Here is an 11960-nt window from a genome sequence, read left to right on the forward strand (position 1 = left end):
AAAACAATGGGCTATAACCCATGTTTTTTTAAATTTTGAATTTTCTTCAAATCCTCAAAAATGATGAAAAACGGCGTGCTATAGTATGCCGTACGGTAGGGGCTATAGCCCATGTTCAAAAATGATGAAAAATGAGGATAACATTTTTTTCAAAAATTCTAAAAACGATGGGCTATAACCCATGTTTTTTGAAATTTTGAATTTTCTTCAAATCCTCAAAAATGATGAAAAACGGCGTGCTATAGTATGCCGTACGGTAGGAGCTATAGCCCATGTTCAAAAATGATGAAAAATGAGGATAACATTTTTTTCAAAAATTCAAAAAACGATGGGCTATAACCCATGTTTTTTGAAATTTTGAATTTTCTTCAAATCCTCAAAAATGATGAAAAACGGCGTGCTATAGTATGCCGTACGGTAGGGGCTATAGCCCATGTTCAAAAATGATGAAAAATGAGGATAACATTTTTTTCAAAAATTCAAAAAACGATGGGCTATAACCCATGTTTTTTGAAATTTTGAATTTTCTTCAAATCCTCAAAAATGATGAAAAACGGCGTGCTATAGTATGTCGTACGGTAGGGGCTATAGCCCATGTTCAAAAATTATGAAAAATGAGGATAACATTTTTTTCAAAAATTAAAAAAACGATGGGCTATAACCCATGTTTTTTGAAATTTTGAATTTTCTTCAAATCCTCAAAAATGATGAAAAACGGCGTGCTATAGTATGCCGTACGGTAGGGGCTATAGCCCATGTTCAAAAATGATGAAAAATGAGGATAACATTTTTTTCAAAAATTCAAAAAACGATGGGCTATAATTCATGTTTTTTGAAATTTTGAATTTTCTTCAAATCCTCAAAAATGATGAAAAACGGCGTGCTATAGTATGCCGTACGGTAGGGGCTATAGCCCATGTTCAAAAATGATGAAAAATGAGGATAACATTTTTTTCAAAATTTCAAAAAACGATGGGCTATAACCCATGTTTTTTGAAATTTTGAAATTTCTTCAAATCCTCAAAAATGATGAAAAACGGCGTGCTATAGTATGCCGTACGGTAGGGGCTATAGCCCATGTTCAAAAATGATGAAAAATGAGGATAACATTTTTTTCAAAAATTCAAAAAACAATGGGCTATAACCCATGTTTTTTGAAATTTTGAATTTTCTTCAAATCCTCAAAAATGATGAAAAACGGCGTGCTATAGTATGCCGTACGGTAGGAGCTATAGCCCATGTTCAAAAATGATGAAAAATGAGGATAACATTTTTTTCAAAAATTCAAAAAACGATGGGCTATAACCCATGTTTTTTGAAATTTTGAATTTTCTTCAAATCCTCAAAAATGATGAAAAACGGCGTGCTATAGTATGCCGTACGGTAGGGGCTATAGCCCATGTTCAAAAATGATGAAAAATGAGGATAACATTTTTTTCAAAAAATCAAAAAACGATGGGCTATAACCCATGTTTTTTGAAATTTTGAATTTTCTTCAAATCCTCAAAAATGATGAAAAACGGCGTGCTATAGTATGCCGTACGGTAGGGGCTATAGCCCATGTTCAAAAATGATGAAAAATGAGGATAATTTTTTTTTCAAAAATTCAAAAAACGATGGGCTATAACCCATGTTTTTTGAAATTTTGAATTTTCTTCAAATCCTCAAAAATGATGAAAAACGGCGTGCTATAGTATGCCGTACGGTAGGGGCTATAGCCCATGTTCAAAAATGATGAAAAATGAGGATAACATTTTTTTTTTAAATTAAAAAACAATGGGCTATAACCCATGTTTTTTAAAATTTTGAATTTTCTTCAAATCCTCAAAAATGATGAAAAACGGCGTGCTATAGTATGCCGTACGGTAGGGGCTATAGCCCATGTTCAAAAATGATGAAAAATGAGGATAACATTTTTTTCAAAAATTCTAAAAACGATGGGCTATAACCCATGTTTTTTGAAATTTTGAATTTTCTTCAAATCCTCAAAAATGATGAAAAACGGCGTGCTATAGTATGCCGTACGGTAGGAGCTATAGCCCATGTTCAAAAATGATGAAAAATGAGGATAACATTTTTTTTTTAAATTCAAAAACAATGGGCTATAACCCATGTTTTTTTAAATTTTGAATTTTCTTCAAATCCTCAAAAATGATGAAAAACGGCGTGCTATAGTATGCCGTACGGTAGGGGCTATAGCCCATGTTCAAAAATGATGAAAAATGAGGATAACATTTTTTTCAAAAATTCTAAAAACGATGGGCTATAACCCATGTTTTTTGAAATTTTGAATTTTCTTCAAATCCTCAAAAATGATGAAAAACGGCGTGCTATAGTATGCCGTACGGTAGGAGCTATAGCCCATGTTCAAAAATGATGAAAAATGAGGATAACATTTTTTTCAAAAATTCAAAAAACGATGGGCTATAACCCATGTTTTTTGAAATTTTGAATTTTCTTCAAATCCTCAAAAATGATGAAAAACGGCGTGCTATAGTATGCCGTACGGTAGGGGCTATAGCCCATGTTCAAAAATGATGAAAAATGAGGATAACATTTTTTTCAAAAATTCAAAAAACGATGGGCTATAACCCATGTTTTTTGAAATTTTGAATTTTCTTCAAATCCTCAAAAATGATGAAAAACGGCGTGCTATAGTATGTCGTACGGTAGGGGCTATAGCCCATGTTCAAAAATTATGAAAAATGAGGATAACATTTTTTTCAAAAATTAAAAAAACGATGGGCTATAACCCATGTTTTTTGAAATTTTGAATTTTCTTCAAATCCTCAAAAATGATGAAAAACGGCGTGCTATAGTATGCCGTACGGTAGGGGCTATAGCCCATGTTCAAAAATGATGAAAAATGAGGATAACATTTTTTTCAAAAATTCAAAAAACGATGGGCTATAATTCATGTTTTTTGAAATTTTGAATTTTCTTCAAATCCTCAAAAATGATGAAAAACGGCGTGCTATAGTATGCCGTACGGTAGGGGCTATAGCCCATGTTCAAAAATGATGAAAAATGAGGATAACATTTTTTTCAAAATTTCAAAAAACGATGGGCTATAACCCATGTTTTTTGAAATTTTGAAATTTCTTCAAATCCTCAAAAATGATGAAAAACGGCGTGCTATAGTATGCCGTACGGTAGGGGCTATAGCCCATGTTCAAAAATGATGAAAAATGAGGATAACATTTTTTTCAAAAATTCAAAAAACAATGGGCTATAACCCATGTTTTTTGAAATTTTGAATTTTCTTCAAATCCTCAAAAATGATGAAAACTGGCGTGCTATAGTATGCCGTACGGTAGGAGCTATAGCCCATGTTCAAAAATGATGAAAAATGAGGATAACATTTTTTTCAAAAATTCAAAAAACGATGGGCTATAACCCATGTTTTTTGAAATTTTGAAATTTCTTCAAATCCTCAAAAATGATGAAAAACGGCGTGCTATAGTATGCCGTACGGTAGGGGCTATAGCCCATGTTCAAAAATGATGAAAAATGAGGATAACATTTTTTTCAAAAATTCAAAAAACGATGGGCTATAACCCATGTTTTTTGAAATTTTGAATTTTCTTCAAATCCTCAAAAATGATGAAAAATGAGGATAACATTTTTTTCAAAAATTCAAAAAACGATGGGCTATACCCATGTTTTTTGAAATTTTGAATTTTCTTCAAATCCTCAAAAATGATGAAAAACGGCGTGCTATAGTATGCCGTACGGTAGGGGCTATAGCCCATGTTCAAAAATGATGAAAAATGAGGATAATTTTTTTTTCAAAAATTCAAAAAACAATGGGCTATAACCCATGTTTTTTGAAATTTTGAATTTTCTTCAAATCCTCAAAAATGATGAAAAACGGCGTGCTATAAAATGCCGTACGGTAGGGGCTATAGCCCATGTTCAAAAATGATGAAAAATGAGGATAACATTTTTTTCAAAAATTCAAAAAACGATGGGCTATAACCCATGTTTTTTGAAATTTTGAATTTTCTTCAAATCCTCAAAAATGATGAAAAACGGCGTGCTATAGTATGCCGTACGGTAGGGGCTATAGCCCATGTTCAAAAATGATGAAAAATGAGGATAACATTTTTTTCAAAAATTAAAAAAACGATGGGCTATAACCCATGTTTTTTGAAATTTTGAATTTTCTTCAAATCCTCAAAAATGATGAAAAACGGCGTGCTATAGTATGCCGTACGGTAGGGGCTATAGCCCATGTTCAAAAATGATGAAAAATGAGGATAACATTTTTTTCAAAAAATCAAAAAACGATGGGCTATAACCCATGTTTTTTGAAATTTTGAATTTTCTTCAAATCCTCAAAAATGATGAAAAACGGCGTGCTATAGTATGCCGTACGGTAGGGGCTATAGCCCATGTTCAAAAATGATGAAAAATGAGGATAACATTTTTTTCAAAAATTCAAAAAACGATGGGCTATAACCCATGTTTTTTGAAATTTTGAATTTTCTTCAAATCCTCAAAAATGATGAAAAACGGCGTGCTATAGTATGCCGTACGGTAGGGGCTATAGCCCATGTTCAAAAATGATGAAAAATGAGAATAACATTTTTTTCAAAAATTCAAAAAACGATGGGCTATAACCCATGTTTTTTGAAATTTTGAATTTTCTTCAAATCCTCAAAAATGATGAAAAACGGCGTGCTATAGTATGCCGTACGGTAGGGGCTATAGCCCATGTTCAAAAATGATGAAAAATGAGGATAACATTTTTTTCAAAAATTCAAAAAACGATGGGCTATAACCCATGTTTTTTGAAATTTTGAATTTTCTTCAAATCCTCAAAAATGATGAAAAACGGCGTGCTATAGTATGCCGTACGGTAGGGGCTATAGCCCATGTTCAAAAATGATGAAAAATGAGGATAACATTTTTTTCAAAAATTCAAAAAACGATGGGCTATAACCCATGTTTTTTGAAATTTTGAATTTTCTTCAAATCCTCAAAAATGATGAAAAACGGCGTGCTATAGTATGCCGTACGGTAGGGGCTATAGCCCATGTTCAAAAATGATGAAAAATGAGGATAACATTTTTTTCAAAAATTCAAAAAACGATGGGCTATAACCCATGTTTTTTGAAATTTTGAATTTTCTTCAAATCCTCAAAAATGATGAAAAACGGCGTGCTATAGTATGCCGTACGGTAGGGGCTATAGCCCATGTTCAAAAATGATGAAAAATGAGGATAACATTTTTTTCAAAAATTTTAAAAACGATGGGCTATAACCCATGTTTTTTGAAATTTTGAATTTTCTTCAAATCCTCAAAAATGATGAAAAACGGCGTGCTATAGTATGCCGTACGGTAGGAGCTATAGCCCATGTTCAAAAATGATGAAAAATGAGGATAACATTTTTTTCAAAAATTCAAAAAACGATGGGCTATAACCCATGTTTTTAGAAATTTTGAATTTTCTTCAAATCCTCAAAAATGATGAAAAACGGCGTGCTATAGTATGCCGTACGGTAGGGGCTATAGCCCATGTTCAAAAATGATGAAAAATGAGGATAACATTTTTTTCAAAAATTCAAAAAACGATGGGCTATAACCCATGTTTTTTGAAATTTTGAATTTTCTTCAAATCCTCAAAAATGATGAAAAACGGCGTGCTATAGTATGTCGTACGGTAGGGGCTATAGCCCATGTTCAAAAATGATGAAAAATGAGGATAACATTTTTTTCAAAAATTCAAAAAACGATGGGCTATAACCCATGTTTTTTGAAATTTTGAATTTTCTTCAAATCCTCAAAAATGATGAAAAACGGCGTGCTATAGTATGCCGTACGGTAGGGGCTATAGCCCATGTTCAAAAATGATGAAAAATGAGGATAACATTTTTTTCAAAAATTCAAAAAACGATGGGCTATAACCCATGTTTTTTGAAATTTTGAATTTTCTTCAAATCCTCAAAAATGATGAAAAACGGCGTGCTATAGTATGCCGTACGGTAGGGGCTATAGCCCATGTTCAAAAATGATGAAAAATGAGGATAACATTTTTTTCAAAAATTCAAAAAACGATGGGCTATAACCCATGTTTTTTGAAATTTTGAATTTTCTTCAAATCCTCAAAAATGATGAAAAACGGCGTGCTATAGTATGCCGTACGGTAGGGGCTATAGCCCATGTTCAAAAATGATGAAAAATGAGGATAACATTTTTTCAAAAATTAAAAAAACGATGGGCTATAACCCATGTTTTTTGAAATTTTGAATTTTCTTCAAATCCTCAAAATTGATGAAAAACGGCGTGCTATAGTATGCCGTACGGTAGGGGCTATAGCCCATGTTCAAAAATGATGAAAAATGAGGATAACATTTTTTTCAAAAATTCAAAAAACGATGGGCTATAACCCATGTTTTTTGAAATTTTGAATTTTCTTCAAATCCTCAAAAATGATGAAAAACGGCGTGCTATAGTATGGCATGAATTGAACAAAGGGCATTGTTCAATTCATCAAAACATTTAGAGACAAACAAATAGACACTTATATGTAGTTAAAGCAACAGAGTTAAGCAACAGAAACAAACAACAATGGATTATACAGTGTAAAGACACCAATTTAATTATAAATGTCAATAAAGTTGAATATCTAATAATATCAATTTAAAATTTATTATCCAATACAAATTTCCTTACCATTTTTAATGTTTTAGTTCTTTATTGCTATTTTTATTTGCTAATTGTAGATTGACCTACTTTTTGTTTCTGGCATTCCGCTGCTTGTTATTTTTTATTTTATTTTCATGTGAAGTACTTTGAGTTGCATTTTATGTATGACATGTGCTATATAAATAAAGTTTTATATGTGAAGTACTTTAGTTGTCAAGGATGCAGACAGAGTTGAACCCAGGAGCAAAGTCACAACAAACTAGAGTATAATAATAAAGTATTTAATAAAGAATTACGAGATATCTTACACAGGGGAATGCAGGTAGGAATCAGGCATGAATCAGAATGACATCAAAGTCAACACATGAACAGGCAGGACATCTGTGACACAGGTTATGAACTGACAATGAGTGTTTGTACTGAGTCCAGTTTTATAGTGAGCAGGTTGATTGGAGAAGTGTTCACTGCTGGGCTGATTAGGTAGTTGACAGGTGTGTAAATGGAAATGGGTGTGCTGGAATGGGATATGGGAGCCCAGTGTGGAGACTGAGGGAGAGACAGAATGTGACAGAGTTGCATTTTATGTATGAAATGTGCTATATAAATAAAGTTTACACCACTGACTGTCCCTCCATATAAAATAAAGGCGAAAGTCACAAAAGAAAATTGATCAGTTACAATTCCAGACTATGAAGAATCATTTAATAAAGGAATACTTCCAGATTCAGTTAAAGATTAGCTACAATAATTGTGATATTAAAAGTTAAATGCTCGTCATATGACATAACAGAGAGGAATGGGCCGGACCCTGCGCGCCAAGGCTAGAATAAAAAATAAAAACTCAAAAGCACCCGGAGACATCTGCTGAATGCCCAAAGGTGCCGTGGTGTAATGGTGTGGAGCGCTTGGCCTGTTGCCTCTGCTACAGTCAGTTGGCCGGTTCAAGTCCCATGTCATGACATCAAGGTGCTGGAGGACCATCGGGAGTTCCTCCTACAGCTCAATGCTGCAGTAATTTGAACTTTTCAAGGCTAGAATAAAAAATAAAAACTCAAAAGCACCCGGAGACATCTGCTGAATGCCAAAGGTGCCGTGGCGTAATGGTGTGGAGCGCTTGGCCCGTTGCCTCTGCTACAGTCAGTTGGCCGGTTCAAGTCCCATGTCATGACATCAAGGTGCTGGAAGACCATCGGGAGTTCCTCCTACAGCTCAATGCTGCAGTAATTTGAACTTTTCAAGGCTAGAATAAAAAATAAAAACTCAAAAGCACCCGGAGACATCTGCTGAATGCCCAAAGGTGCCGTGGCGTAATGGTGTGGAGCTCTTGGCCCGTTGCCTCTGCTACAGTCAGTTGGCCGGTTCAAGTCCCATGTCATGACATCAAAGTGCTGGAGGACCATCGGGAGATGGTGCTCTCTCCCCCTGTTTCCTGAGATGTAACGGTTGGGGCTTATGTCTGAAAGAACCCTGTCCAGCTAATCTTTTACCATGAAAATGTCCAATTTAACATACTCTTACCACCTCTCAGTGTTCCAACTGGCCTGGAAGCCAGACATAAAAGAGGGACTTTCCAACCAAGTTTTGGGTCACCTCAATTTCCCAAATTTGCAATTTCCGCAATTTCCGCAATTTCCTCAATTTCCGCAATTTCCTCAATTTCCGCAATTTCCCAAATTTGCAATTTCCGCAATTTCCGCAATTTGCAGTTTTTCATTGTCAAATTCATATAGTCACAGACTATTCTGTCAGATGATGGGCCAAAATGCATTGCTATTTCTTTTTAAAAGTTTGACCTAATTCTTATCTGTAAAACTTTAGGTGGACAGGGTTCTTTCAAACATAACCCCCAAATGCTACTTTTCAGGAAACAGGGGGAGAGAGCACCGTCTCCCGATGGTCCTCCAGCACCTTGATGTCATGACATGGGACTTGAACCGGCCAACTGACTGTAGCAGAGGCAATGGGCCAAGCGCTCCACACCATTACGCCACGGCACCTTTGGGCATTCAGCAGATGTCTCCGGGTGCTTTTGAGTTTCTATTTTAGCCTTGAAAAGTTCAAATTACTGCAGCATTGAGCTGTAGGAGGAACAGGCCTTGAACATGGAATGTCTGTACTGAAACCCTGATGATTAGACCACTGCACCATCAGTCAGACACTCTCAGGCAAAGTCTCCTGGTAATTTTGAAGTGATCTTTTGTTCGTTAGCCTTCAGTTAGTAAAGTTTAAATAACACAGCATCATATTAATCAGATCTTTCTTAGCGCTGTTGAGGTCTTCTTTTGTATGATAGTGTAACAGCCGGGAATCGAACCCTGGTCTCCCACGTGGAAAGCCAACATCTTAACCACTACTACAATTAGAGTTATCCTCGTTTCTCATCATTTTGGACCATGGGCTATAGCCCATATCGTACGGCATACTAGCACGCCGTTTTTCATCATTTTTGAGGATTTGAAAATAATGAAAATATGAAAAAAACGATGGGTTATAGCCCATGTTTTTTGAAATTTTGAAAAAAATAGTTATCCTCGTTTCTCATCATTTTGGACCATGGGTTATAGTCCATATCATACGGCATACTATAGCACATACGGCATACTATAGCACGCCGTTTTTCATCATTTTTGAGGATTTGAAAAATAATTAAAAAAATTAAAAAACGACGGGTTATAGCCCATCGTATTTTGAATTTTTGGAGAAAAAATATCCAGGCCCATGAATTAGAGGATAAAGCTCACATGTTACCCAAATAGTTGAATACACAAAAGCTAAGGCACTGGTACTGGTACTTCTGGTTTACCGGAACGGGGTTCAACTCCCTGCAGTGCCCTGCTCAATGTGTTATATTTACCGGAAGAATTGCGGTGTTGCGGAGGATGAGAAACATTAGCAAATTGCGGAGTGTTTAAAAAAAGAAAAAATTGGCGGAGTATTGCGGAGGAATTGCGCAGTATTGCGGAGGAATTGCGGAGTGTTGCGGAAAAACGATTGGTTATAGGCCATCGTTTTTTTATTTTTAGGTAAAATTGCGGAGTATTGCGGAGGAATTGCGGAGTGTTGCGGAACAATTGCGTAGTGTTGCGGAAAAATTGCGGAACTTAGCACAAACTTTGGCATGCTACTAGTCCTACATACTTAAACCTACCAACCCCATTATAGCCTACTTAGGTTCATCTTAGGGTGGACATGTTTGCCTGAAGAGGAATCTTTGAAATGTGTCATAGTTTTAGAAATATAGTGCTTTCAAATTTGAGACATTTAACATGGGGCTCAATGGAAGCTTTATAGGCACTCAAAAATCACATTCACCTAGAAACTCCATTCACACTTTTTATTATTCAGCTTACTGTGGAGACACATGCTGGAGGTTTTTAATTTGAAATGTTTTGTAGTTTCTGAGTTATTTAACTTAAACGCCCAATGCATTCTCTATGGCAATAGCACAAACTTTGGCATGCTACTAGTCCTACATACTTAAACCTACCAACCCCATTCTAGCCTACTTAGGTTCATCTTAGGGTGGACATGAAATTATTTTTCAAATCCTCAAAAATGATGAAAAACGGCGTGCTATAGTATGCCGTACGATATGGGCTATGGACTACATGTTGTCTCAGTAAGACAGCTCTCCCCCCTATCCACAAGGAGGAGCAGTGCACCAAAGAATTATGGGAATTGTAGTCCAGGAAGGTAGTGAGACCAGTGTCCATGACATCAGAGACAACAGGCTCACTGCTACAATCTAAAATATCTAAAACCACATATTACACACATAAATACCCCCAGGAAAGTGATCTAAAGCTTCTAAACATCATTAACATATATCTTTTTGCAAAAAGGGTGAAGTTTCCCTTTAAGTGATTCATGTATAGTGCATGTATAATTTGGGTCCCAGGGAGACACAACTCTTTTGGGTATAGAGCTAAAAAGTCTGTGAAGCACTGCTGTACTGTATATCATTACTGTCAGGCAGAAACATCTCCATATTCTGACTTTTTGTGTTCTTTCTGTAAATTAACACCCTGCTTGATCATACTACAAAAAGTATCAAAAAGTAGCAGACATGCAATCTTGAAACATGCTGCTGCTACTTTTTCTAAAATTAACAGTTTTAAACATACTGTATGTCGACGTTTCAACCCGACAGAGATGATGGCAAAGGTGAAATACAATCCACAACGAAATGCCATTGAAAATTTATTGTGATATCCGATAGTTTACATTAAAGTGAAAACAGACATAATGTGACATGATTTCGTTTTACTAAGACAGAATGCAAAGCAATGTTGTCAAATTAAAAAGCATATATTTTTGCTTTGAATTAAGGAAAAAAACAAACAAAAAGAAAACAGGCACAATATATAGCCAATATAAATACAACATGCTTTAGACTGTGTACTGTATTTCAACAGTCCCAAGAAAAAGAACTTGCGGTACAGTACAGTTTTTCCTTTGTATACCCATCTTGCCTTTGATCAATGTCATTTTCAGTGACATTTTTCTTTTGATTAACAGAGCTCAAAAAGTATGTAGCCAGTGTCACAGAAAACTAAAAAAGTAAACATTTTCAGCAGCGGCTCACATGTCTTTTTCAAGGCTACCTTAGGTAGTTAAACGTTCATAGAATTAAAACATTCTACAGAAAGATCATGTCATTGAGTGACATGATTAGTTTTTTTGTTTCGTCTTGGTTTGGTAGAGCAGTTGAATATCAAGGAGACTCATATCAGACATCATCCCGTGGCGTCGTGTCTGTCAACCAGTGGTGAAATGGAACAAAGTACATTTACACAAGTACTATATACTTAAGTACAATTTTGAGGTACTTTTTCTAGTTGGAGAGAATTCAATACTTTCAATACTTCTACTCCACGACATCTCAGAGGCAACCATTGTAGGCATACTTTGTTTACTCCGCTACAAATATTTGACAACTTTAGTTACAAGTTACTTTTCAGAATGCATCCAATTATGGCTGGTTTTGAGCTTTTAGAAAGATTTTGAAAACTTTTGAAAAAGAAAAAAAACTTGATATTGTGCATAATGACAAGTAGTAAGTAAGTAGTAAGTACTATATTTTTGGTACTTTTAAGTATATTATGATGCCAATACCTTTGTATTCGTTACTCTCAAGAATAATTTTGAATACAGGACTGTGAGTACTTCTTCCACCACTGCTGTCAACGGACCGACGACACCAATTTGCAGTCCACACAGAACACGGTTCTTATTTGGTACACACCGACAGTGACACTGGCAACTGCTTTTTGACAGTGACATTGAAATCTCTTTGACGAGGAGTATA

This window comes from Protomyctophum bolini, assembly GCF_963924005.1.
Source record: "Protomyctophum bolini genome assembly, chromosome: 6".
Taxonomy (NCBI): domain Eukaryota; kingdom Metazoa; phylum Chordata; class Actinopteri; order Myctophiformes; family Myctophidae; genus Protomyctophum; species Protomyctophum bolini.